This window comes from Bombina bombina, chromosome 1 (genome assembly GCF_027579735.1).
Source record: "Bombina bombina isolate aBomBom1 chromosome 1, aBomBom1.pri, whole genome shotgun sequence".
Classification (NCBI taxonomy): Eukaryota; Metazoa; Chordata; class Amphibia; order Anura; family Bombinatoridae; genus Bombina; species Bombina bombina.
The window spans coordinates 1,003,133,033-1,003,145,195 of record NC_069499.1 but is presented as its reverse complement, the minus strand read 5'-3'; the positions used below and the strand labels follow the sequence as shown (position 1 = coordinate 1,003,145,195).

Genomic DNA, 12,163 nt, shown 5'->3' with positions numbered 1-12,163 from the left:
GCTCCATAACTTGTCCGTCTGCTCCATAACTTGTCTGCCTGGTCTGAGGCGGCGGACAGAAATCAACCCAATCGAATATGATCGGGTTGATTGACACCCCCTGCTAGCGGCCAATTTGCAGGGGGCGGCATTGCACCAGCAGTTCACAAGAACTGCTAAAGCAATGATAAATGCCGACAGCGTATGCTGTCGGCATTTATTGATGTGTGGCTGACATGATACGCTACCTCATATTATGTCCGCTCGCACATTGATCAATATGTCCCTTAATCTTGCCCTTTATGTTTCCCCTACATAATTTTTTTTTTTTTTAATATTTTATTTTTTTATTGAGGTAAAATTAGGCATACAGAGTATTAAGGCATTCCACAATTGCCGTTTAAAGAAAACACGTTACAGAGCTCTTCATGCAAAGAAAAAAGAGAATATAGTATAGACACAGGGAATGTAACCAAATCCAGTTAATAAAACATTAGAGTAACCAATATACATAATGCCACATAAAAAAAAAGAAACTAATATGAACATGCCTTTGAAAGTCGAAGCCTCCCCTCTGATTCAAAGTGCCACTCTTGGGTCCCTGATTAGGAATTTGTTGCAATGGGAGGCTAACGCTACAAATACGACCACTTATGGGTCTGATTATAACCTCAAGTTTTAAAATTTATAGCTGTGATATAGTAGTTGGAAGTGTAAATATTGATAAAAGGTTTAAAATTTATAACTGTGATGTAGTAGTTGGAAGTGCATATATTGATAATGTCAGAACTGTGAGTATGAGATGCTAAGACATACAAATATTAGGCTCGAACATCTGCCCTTAAAACGAGGAGTAACTGTAGTAAAAAAATTGTGAAAAAAGAAAACACCAACCAAACTAGGAGATCTCTCTAACCATAAGAAAGAAGGGAGAAAGGTAGTCTAGCGTCAACTCAGAATACTGCACTTGCTCAGAAGACACCTAAAGGCCAGTTTAAGTATATAGTAGTGCATGGGATAGGGCTTATTTGGTATATTTGAGGTTAGAATATGTTATGCTCATTATATTTTATTTAAGGAGCCAGAAGTTTATTATACAATGCAGTGTCCTATAGGATAACATAGGCCATTCTGATAATGGGAGGTTAACTATATTCACTTAATAGTGTATTTAAAGTCCCACCATGTGCTAATCAATCGAGCTAGGTGTACTGCTAGCAGGTAGGTTAAACTAAGCATGCTATTGATGTAGCCCATAAGTGTAAAACCCTCTGTAAGGTTGTTTAGCCCTGTTGGACTAGGTAACATTCACTAGTAGTTTAGCAGGTAAAGCTAGTCAGTTTCTGTGTTCTACCTCTATACTAACCTACTCAGGAGCAGGACCAGCCTGCATGAAAAATGGAGCATCCTAAACAGAGGTTCATTGTCACAGCACAGGTGCATAAATGACCACAATACACAGTAAATTGCATCAATACATTACAAGGTAAAAGTGGCTGTTCTTAACATTAGGTTGCATGCCTCAAGCTTATCGGCATAACTGTAACGCTTAGAAGAGAAGCATAATGAGCAGTGCACATTGTAAGGTAAGTGTCCATTTGCTTGCGCACAGCTGCTGATGTCCATAGAGCAGAACATTGCGTCCATAAAGGGAAGTGGCCGAGCATGCAGTCCGCTAACGAGAAAATTACACAGCCCAGTCCCGATAACATAGTACTTGCCGTCAGGCAACCTCTCCAGCTCAAATGCAGACTGTCACTGTTGATGTGTCCAAGGGTGGGGGACCGCCCGGGTCCCACTTAAGGAACTACCAGGCTGGATGTATGGCCTCCAAGAGCCCCGATACCGCTTTCAGGGAGCTCACGGCCTCTATGTATCTATCTCTGTGGCTAGCTTTTACTTCTGGGAGAGCTCGCATAGAATAAATTATAGACATCGGTTTCCCAAATGAGCCCTGCTTGCTTATTGTAGGGGCACAGTCAGTAGAGTGGAGAAAAGCTGTGTGGCTCACCTCCTCCAATAGTGTATTCTGTCTCGGTACCTCATCTCTGTGAAGCACAGCCTCCGCAGCTCGGTGGGTCAGATTTTTTTCAGTGGTGCCAGTGCCGGGTAGTGAACGTCGGAGCCCCAAGACGTCACCACTCTCCGGTATTGCTCCGTGTAGTTTGATTGAGCTGGGCTGCTGGAAGGAACCGGCACCACCGATTTGAAATGCCGTGACCAGTGTTCTCTCCAAAGCTTCATGGTGCGTGACAAGCAAGCGGCATACATCTTCAAAAAAATGCACTGGGATCTTCATCATTCGAGTTAGATGATAGACGTTAGGCAGATGTAGAGAGCATGTTTACGGTAGATAGAAGCGTTGTCTGCTCAAAGTATATTTGGCACTCCATGCCACTTAACGACAAGGCCCTGGTGTGCCTCGCCGGGGGGTATAATAAAAAAGGCCTTAACCTTCCAAGCTGCTCCGGGCGCTCAAAACTGCAGTTATCTTAACGATGTTAGGCTCATCAGAAGCAGGTTCTCAAGCTGTTTAAAGATCTGTATAGTTAGCTATTATTCGAGCTGTATAGAGGGTAATGTCAAGTAGAGAAAGATAGGATGCAGGAGCAGTGTGGAAAAAGCAGCCTATCATGGCCGCCACCCGGAAGTTCCCCTCCCCTACATAATTTAATAATTTCTTTGACTCATCTTTTTATACTAGCTATGTCACTTTTAGCACCTTTAGGAATTATTTCAACATATATTAAAATATATTATATAAGATAATATATAATGAAACTGAATTTTACTATTTACCTTTTGAAAAGCTGCAAACTAAATATTTATTATGTAACAAAGGGCCATAATCATTCTGAAATTAGAAACTAAAATATATTCAAGGGAATCATTGTCAATATTTTTTTCTGAATTTCTTCTATCTCTATGCTGGCAGGTTTTTTTTATCATCCGATAAGACAACTCTGTTTAACAATATTGCTTTCACTTTTATAAAAGACATCATAATAAAAGGTCACTTCTCTTTTTGACTCATCTGGACTCCAGTCCAGTCTGGACTATTATAGTCAGGGATCAGCGTGGGGAGCAGACACCTATGCATTAAAAATGCACTGAATTTGTCAAGTTTGTGTGAAGCTCTAGGGGTCGATTTATCAACACCCGTATGCATCTGTTTCCGCGCAAGCCTTTGGGCTCGCTGGAAACAGGAGTTAAGAAGCAGTGGTCTTATGACCGCTGCTCCTTAACTCATCTGCCACCTCTGAGGTGGCGGACAGCAATCAGCCCAATTGGATACGATCGGGATGATTGACACCCCCTGCTAGCGGCCGCGAATGTGCAGGGGGTGGCATTGCACAAGCATTTCCCTATAAATGCTTGTGCAATGATAAATGCCGACAGCGTATGCTGTCAGCATTTATTGATGTGCGGCGGACATGATCTGCTACAGCGGATCATGTCCGCCCGCACATTAGTCAATCGCCCCCCTAGCGCAAACTGTTAGGGTTTTTAAAAAAATGTGCACCAAATACAACATAAGAACATTAAAATAAAGTGTTACACCCATATATACACTACCTGAAAAATTATTAATTGAAATATTACTACAATTTTTTTTATAAGGTTTAAAAGGTATGGTATATGAAAAGGTGCTTTAACTTACTTCAGCTATAACGCTGTAGGTCTTACATAGTGTTGGGTAAGTGCGCAAACAATAAGTATTTTTTTAAAAGCGCGCTCTATTGAAAGCTATATGGAGAAGAAGTTAACGGGATCATAATATTCAAAGTCCTGAAGTTAGCATGCATCAGGTTTTACTCATGTTCAAATGATTTACTTTTGTAATACAAGCGCTAACCTGCCCATGTTAAAAGTTTACTTTCAGCTGTGTTTACGAGCGAACAAAATAAATATTTAACGCACCACTTGTAATCTGGCCCAATATATGGTAGCAAGGTAAATTGTCTGTAATCACCATCCTTACAATAATAAATAGAAAAAGTAGTAATCTTGCTGTCTTAGCCCACCATCCACCAGCTGTACAATATATACCTTTATCATTTCACCTACACCCATTTGTTCTGTTTGCCTATATCTTACAAAAGCATTAAAGGAATAAAACATGAAACCTAAAAAAATGTTTTCATGATTGAGAAAGAATTTCCAAATTTTCTTCTATGATCTATTTTGCTTTATTATCTTGGTATCCTTTGTTGAAGAAAATCAATCATTACTGGGAGCTAGTTAACACATTGGGTTAGCCAATTACATGAGGCATATTTGTGCACCCACCAATCAGCAGCTTCTGAGCCTACCTAGGTGTGCTTTTCAACAAGGGATACCAAAAGAACAAAACAAATTAGATAAAATAAGTAATTTGAAAAGTTCTTTTTAAATTGCATGCTATATCTGAATCATGAAAGAAAAAAATTGGGTTTCATGTCCCTTTAAACTGGAGACACATCAGGTCATCCATCATCCATCCCCACCCATTAGACATTAGACATTAGACAACCAGGAATCATTGATCTTTAATAAACATTATATAAAACAAATGGACATCATAAAATTTGCTGTTCCCCTAGTGGTGTTGATGGAATGACCTGGGCTGTAACCCTGTGTACCCATTTCACAAACTATTATTATTATTATTATTATTCTGAGAGTTAAAATTGTGCACTTCAAATGTATTTTGTATTTTTAAGTTCCCCATGTGCTTTTAAGATGGGATGATTAGCCACAATCAGCACTGCTAGGCACATTTTTGTACATATCGACACAAGAGAAAAAGAAAAAACAATGGGACACACAATATAAGTGTTTGTAGAAAAGGCAGGAGACCTTGTAGTGTTTGTAGAAAAGGCAGGAGACCTTGTCTGCATTTACACAGTAATACATTATAAAAAATACTGAGTTAAAGTGGGTAAAAGCCAATTAGTATATTTAAAAAATTAAATAAAAAACACTTTTTTTGTGGGGAAAAATCAATACTGCAAAGTCCAAATCAAATATTAAACTGGTAATCAACTTTAGTATCTTCAAGTCGCTTCTACCTAATGTTTAATGCTTCTCCTCACCACCACCCCATATAATTTGGACTTCCTCGCTCTGACAAATAGCTGCAGTACATTTAACAAGCTGAATCAATATGTATAGGCTGTGGACTCGCTCTCGTGGTTCAGAAATCTCCCATTCAAAATGCTCAGTCTCTTGTAATGGGCAACGCATGTGAGTTACTTGTTGTTGAAAAAGAAATCCGGATCTGCATAATCACTATCATTATTTGCTGTTCTGCGTAAAGTGATGAGCACATAATACTCATAAACAGGTAGCAAAAGAGCAGGGCACACACTTAAGGGGTATGTAAATAGCTTTCAGTGACAGGCTTTGCATAAAGGTCCTCACAGAGGGATAGTACAGGAGTCAACTTTCAATTCAAATTCTCGTGAAATATATTAAAAAGGTGAGGATTCATGACGGAAACATATCTTTTTAATATTAATGAAATAATCATTTCCACCAACATTTTATTTTGCTATCTGACCTTTTTAAATATTGAAAACTTGGTTATTAAAGGGACAGCTGCTGTTATCTTAGTGCCTTGGAGCAACATACTAAGGCTTCTATTTTCAGCCAAAAGTTTCTATGTGCACACATCTGAAGAGACAGCTGAAATGGGAGGGTTAAAGATTTTATTCTGCATCACAGGAGAAGCTTTCAAAAAGTGAAAAAAAGAAATGAAAACACATGCAGCAAGAAAATGAGATTAATAAACAAACAATGACATCTACTAAACAAAGGTAGGTAAACCTATTACTAAAAATTATCTTTCACTGTGCCTTTTGTGAGAACTTTTAGTGTGAGCATGCATGCAAAGTACAGTCTAGTCAAAACTAGATAATAAAAAATGCACTTTTAAACAACTTTCCCATTTACTTTTATCATCAAATTTGCTTTGTTCAATTGGTATTCTCTGTTGAAAGCTAAACCTAGGTAGGCTCATATGCTAATTTCTAAACCATTGAACCGCCTCTTATCTCAGTGCATTTTGACAGTTTTTTACAGTTAGACACTGCTAGTTCATGTGTGTCATATAGATAGCATTGTGCTAACTCCTGTGTAGATATCCAGTGCTGATTGGCTAAAATACAAGTCTGTCAAAAGAACTGAAATAAGGGGGCAGTCTACAGAGGCTTAGATACAAGGTAATCACAAAGGTAAAAAGTATATTAATATAACTGAGATAAGGGGCAGTCTGCAGAGGCTTAGATACAAGGTAATCACTTTTAAACAACTTTCCCATTTACTTTTATCATCAAATTTGCTTTGTTCAATTGGTATTCTCTGTTGAAAGCTAAACCTAGGTAGGCTCATATGCTAATTTCTAAACCATTGAACCGCCTCTTATCTCAGTGCATTTTGACAGTTTTTTACAGTTAGACACTGCTAGTTCATGTGTGTCATATAGATAGCATTGTGCTAACTCCTGTGTAGATATTTATGAGTCAGTGCTGATTGGCTAAAATACAAGTCTGTCAAAAGAACTGAAATAAGGGGGCAGTCTACAGAGGCTTAGATACAAGGTAATCACAAAGGTAAAAAGTATATTAATATAACTGAGATAAGGGGCAGTCTGCAGAGGCTTAGATACAAGGTAATCACAGAGGTAAAAAGTATATTAATATAACTGTGTTGGTTGTGCAAAACTGGGGAATGGGTAATAAAGGGATTATCTATCTTTTAAAACAATACAAATTCTGGAGTAGTTTGTCCCTTTAAGTACACAAAAAACAGTGTACATGTGAAGCATACTTAAGTACACTGCATGTGCTTAGAGCTTGTATTGCATGTATTGCATGGGAAATGACTCAGCATGTGTCATGTACACAACCTCTGGCTCTCTTCGCAGATACACTTTTTAAAATTAGTTTTTATGCTCCTATTAGGAAAGGTAAATTTAAACAATGATTTATTTTTTTCTAGAGCATTTTTGCTAATGCATGTGTATTGGAAAAACGATTCTATTCAAAATAGAAATGCAATGATGCACATTTTGCTGGAATGTCCCTTTAAGATGGATAACTTGTATTTTAAATTCTGACTCTAAAGCTAAATAATACATAGTTTTATAGCAAGGCATTGTATATTTGTTGTGTTTTGGAATAAATTAAAGTTCATGTGTCACCCATACTACTAGCTTTTAGCTACAGTTTACATTAGACTGTGTTTAGTACAGTATATAATATTGTGTGCAGTGTGGTCTTACCACCACAGAGGGCGCTGCGGCATTTGAGTGCACTCACTGTCTCACTACCATGAACTTTCTGTGTGCTGCACTCTGTGCTGCAGCCAGACAAGCCATGTGCACTGCACTCAGGTAAGATCAACCATTAGATTAAATATATATAAAAAAAAGTATATCACTAGCTGCACACACACATGTGTATGATTTGTTTAGCAGCATTAGTAAGCCACCTGCTACTGCATTACACAGAACATACTTACAAACACAACTATCTCACTAGCTCTGCACACATGTGTAACATATAATTATACACTAATGATTTGCTTAGCAGCATTAGTAAGTCACCAGCTATACTGCATTACACAGAACATACTTACAAACACAACTATCTCACTAGCTCTGCACACATGTGTAACATATAATTATACACTAATGATTTGCTTAGCAGCATTAGTAAGTCACCAGCTATACTGCATTACACAGAACATACAAACACAACTAGATTTAAATGTTAAAGGGATAATCCAAATACAATTGAAATGTGTATCTTTATTTTCCTGTTTGAAAACGAGCATTTTTGTAATTAGAAAACGTTTTTAGTAAAATCTATCACTGTTTTATATGAGAGATGTTACTGTAAGTGTATGAAATATACAGACATTAGCAAACAAACTGCATCTGCTTGTGACTTTCTGATATAATGGTGTAGCAGACTAGAAGCTGTATTTTATGAATTGCTTTGATGCTGTTCAGAAGCCTGGCAGGGGTTAATATTTTGTATTGTTCTTGCTGTGGGTTACAGTATTTGTGCAGTTTAAAATAACTATGTCCTGCTATGTAGATGCTGAAGGGTTAATAATGTAACCCTTGCTTGTTTAATTTGGCCCTAAATTGCAAAAGTATTATTCATATGCAAGTGAGCTGTTAGGGTGTTTTATTTAACATGCATTAAAAAATACAGTAAATATTTTAAGATAATTAGTGATTTTAATCTAATTTTCTTGCTGCAAATGTTTTAAAGGATTACTGTTTTTTTTCCTTTTTCATTACACAATAGTAACATATTTTATATCATTATCATCTATTAAAACGTAGTAACCTATATTTTCATAAAAACGAAGTTTACAAACCTTATATTTTTAATAAATCTTACCCGGCCATGACGTCACCTTTTCCAGCCCACCATTTTCGGCATTGTGTGTATAAAATCAGTAACCAATTAAATTTCGATCCTATGCATATCATTATCAGCATAATCCTTCCTAATAAGCCTGCGCATCAATTCGGCTAAATCGCGCCTGCGCATTTCTAATAACAGAAGCCGAAGTTACCCACATCTATTTACATTTTACGCTTGTGCATTGGAGACAAAAATATATTCAATCGGTTATCCAGACTTTGTGCATATTATAGAAACGTCTTATCTCTTGCCAAATATAAGAAAAGTAGTTTATATTATGTGTTTGAATTTTTATTAAAAAAGTATTGGGAATTTAAAAATCTTTATTAATGCTATACAACAGTAACTTATTGTTTGGGGATCATAATTGTTTGCGATCCATTTAAGAGTTTGTAATTTTAGCTCGTTTGTGTCAAAGGAGATTCTATTTGGTGTAACATACTGCAAATTATAATATAGCTAAATAAAATTATTCAATACTGTTTCCAAAATAAGTATCGTTTGCTCGTTTATTCTAGGGCGATTCTGGAAGCGTTCTTAAGCTAAGTACTTACGTTATGTGCGCAGCTCACTCGACTGCTGGTGATAGATTCGACTTGCCTAATTCAACTGCAGATGGTGACGTTTCCTGTGATGCTGCGCTAACTCGCGCATGCTCAGTACTTCAGAAACACGCCATCTTACAACTGCAGTTGTCAGCACGGATTGGGAATCCGTAACGGCTGACATACAAGTAGGTTTGGAAAAAATTAATATTTCAAACTTAATTATTTTCAAAAGGGTACATATTTAATAAATAAGATACATTAGAAAATAATAGATTTATACCTATACTACAATGTTATTTGACTTTTATTTATGACTACAGTGTCCCTTTAATTTACTTTTTGAAATGATTCTACTGTGATCAAAATCTATAATGTAAATTAAAAGACTTGCAGCAAGAAACTGAGATTAAATCCCTATTCCCTAAAAAATAATCCTTGTTAACATTCCCTATAATATCAGTTGCCAATTATTTTGATCTAGGGCAGTGGTTTTCAAACCTGTCCCCAGGCCTCCCCAACAGGCCAGATTTTCTGGATTATCTTGGATGAGAGCAGGTAAATAACCATCAGCCAGATTACGAGTTTTGCGTTATGAGCGGCTCGCTACTAACTTGCAAGTTATTTCCACCACTCACCTTTAATAGCACTGCTATTACAGGTTTGCAAAAACCCGGCCGTTAGCAGGCAATATGGCAGCATTGAGCTCCATACCGCACACAAATACCAGCGCTGCTTTGAGCTGGTTTTACGTGCTCGTGCACTATTTCCCCAGACATCAATGGGGAGAGCCGGCTTAAAAAAAGCCTAACACCTGCAATAAAGGAGCGTAAAGCTCCGTAACGCAGCCCCATTGATTCCTATGGGGAAAGAAAATTTATGTTTACACCTAACACCATAACATAAACCCCGAGTCTAAACACCTCTAATCTTTTGCCCCCGACATCGCCGACACCTACATTACAATTTTTAACCCCTAATCTGCTGCCCCCAATGTTGCTGCCACCTACCTACACTTATTAACCCCTAATCTGCTGCCCCCAATGTCACCGCCACCTACATAAATTTAATAACCCCTAATCTGCCGCCACCTACATAAATGTATTAACCCCTAATCTGCCACCCCCAATGTCACCGCCACTATACTAAAGTTATTAACCCCTAAACCTCTGGCCTCCTATCACGAATACTAAATAAATATATTAACCCCTAAACCTAAGTCTAACCCTAACACCCCTAACTTTAATATAATTAAAATAAATCTAAATAAAAATTACTATCATATACTAAATATTGCACAAAAAAACCTTTTAAGGGTTCAAAAGATATGAGATCTTGGGTGCTAGAAAAAAAAGGCAGGCAAATGGCTTTGACATTGAGACACATACATTGCTAAAGATGTTTTTGTATATATATATATATATATTTATATGTATACATATATATTATTGTATTTATATGTGTATATATGTATTTACAGTCATATATACACATAGAAAAACATTAAAGTGACAGGCCTCGAATTTCCTGCAAGGCTATTGGCTAAGAGGTGGAAACGTCACCTCAGTCAAATACGGTTCTGCCGTAGGCTGCCTTAGCAGCTCAGTGCGGCAAAGGCTGCAAACAAAAAAAGGAGCTTTCAGCGTGAAGTATTTTATACGTCATGAATGAAACTCCCCTTTATTTGTTCCAATGGTAAATCCTAGCGTTTCACAAACGCTAGGATTTACCATCACTTTAATACATATGTACACACATATAGACATATATGCTTTAAAGGGGCATAACACACATTGAGATCACAATATAAAATGTTTAGTTATGCAACTTTGCAATATACTTTTTATTTTGCACCATTTACTGTAATTTAAAGGGGCGTGAAACCCAAGGTTTTTCTGTCTTTCATTATTCAGTATAGAGCATGAGATTTTAACCCTTTGAGTGCTAAGCACTTTCCCACCTTGGTGCTAAGCTTTTTTAGTTGTTTTTTTTTTTTTTATATTTTTTAAAAAATATATTTATTTTTTTAATTTTTTTTTCAGATCCCCAAGACTTACACTGTTGGAAATGTTAGACGATTACCTTTCAAACAGTGGGTCTTGGGGGTCTGTAGCTGCTTAGATGCCTGAGATACAGGCTTCTAAGCAGCATGCCCCCTGCTTCGATATTTAACATTGTTAATGTTAAATAAAGTTGCACGGTGACGTCATCAAGTCATTGCGCGTGACATCACCGTGCATAACGTGAAGCCCCGGTGATGCCTGTCACTATGCAGGCCCAATCGCCGGGGTAGGAGCGGGTGGGAACCCCCAGATCTCCCTCAAGCTCTGAGCCGTCGTTAGCACCAGAGTGGGAAACTCTAGAACAGCTCAGAGCCGTTGTTAGCACTCAAGGTTTTAAACAATTTCTCTTATTCATGAAACGATGAGTCCACGGATCATCTTAATTACTAATGGGATATTCACCTCCTGGTCAGCAGGAGGCGTCAAAGAGCACCACAGCAAAGCTGTTAAATAGCTCCTCCCTTCCCTCCCACTCCAGTCATTCTCTTTGCCTACGTTAGTGCTAGGAAGTGGTAAAGTGAGTTGTTAGATAAAATTCTTCAATCAAGAGTTTATTATTTTTAAAGTAGTGCAAGATTGTGCTGCTTTGTCCTAGAGTGTAGCCGTAGTCCATATCAGTCTCTTCAGTAGAGCAGTGGTGGCTTTAGAGCAATGGGAACTTGTGGGACATAATTCTCACTGAGCCTCCCATGTAATTTACTCAGACTTTTATTTCTCCACAGGTCGATGTGAGGGATAGGACCTCTCAAGCCTGTGAGCTGCCTTGCTGTCAGGCAGATACGAGATAAGTGCTGCTTTTTTATTCTGGGGCCAAGGAAACAAAGCATCTCAGAGATAAAGGTGTGAACATTTATTGGAAAAATGAACATATAAGTCTCATACAGGAAGGGGCGCTTTATGTTTGGGGACTACAGACTCTCCTAGACTGGAGAGGATTTTAGACAACCATATCTGCAGGCACTGGGGCTGGGAGTTAAGCTTTTTCATTTGCTCTGATGGTTTGTGTCTCCCGACGGCTTTACTTAGCAAACAGGCCGATCGGGAGATGAGGTGCATATAGTAACGCCCACGATGGGCATCAGTTCAGTAGCGTGTCACTAGAAACGCATGGTTTCCAGTAAAGCAGGCGTTTCTAGCATTATCCGTTGGCACT

General features: G+C 37.9%; 1 long non-coding RNA gene across 1 annotated transcript in view; it reads left to right on the top strand.

Annotated features, from left to right (window-relative positions):
- The first annotated feature begins 7,313 nt into the window (after positions 1-7,313).
- Positions 7,314-12,163, top strand: part of LOC128640751 (uncharacterized) — a 51,600-nt gene continuing 46,750 nt past the window's right edge. The window contains exon 1 of the long non-coding RNA XR_008399386.1: positions 7,314-7,354. This is a non-coding gene — a long non-coding RNA (uncharacterized LOC128640751). The remainder of the gene's footprint in view (positions 7,355-12,163) is intronic.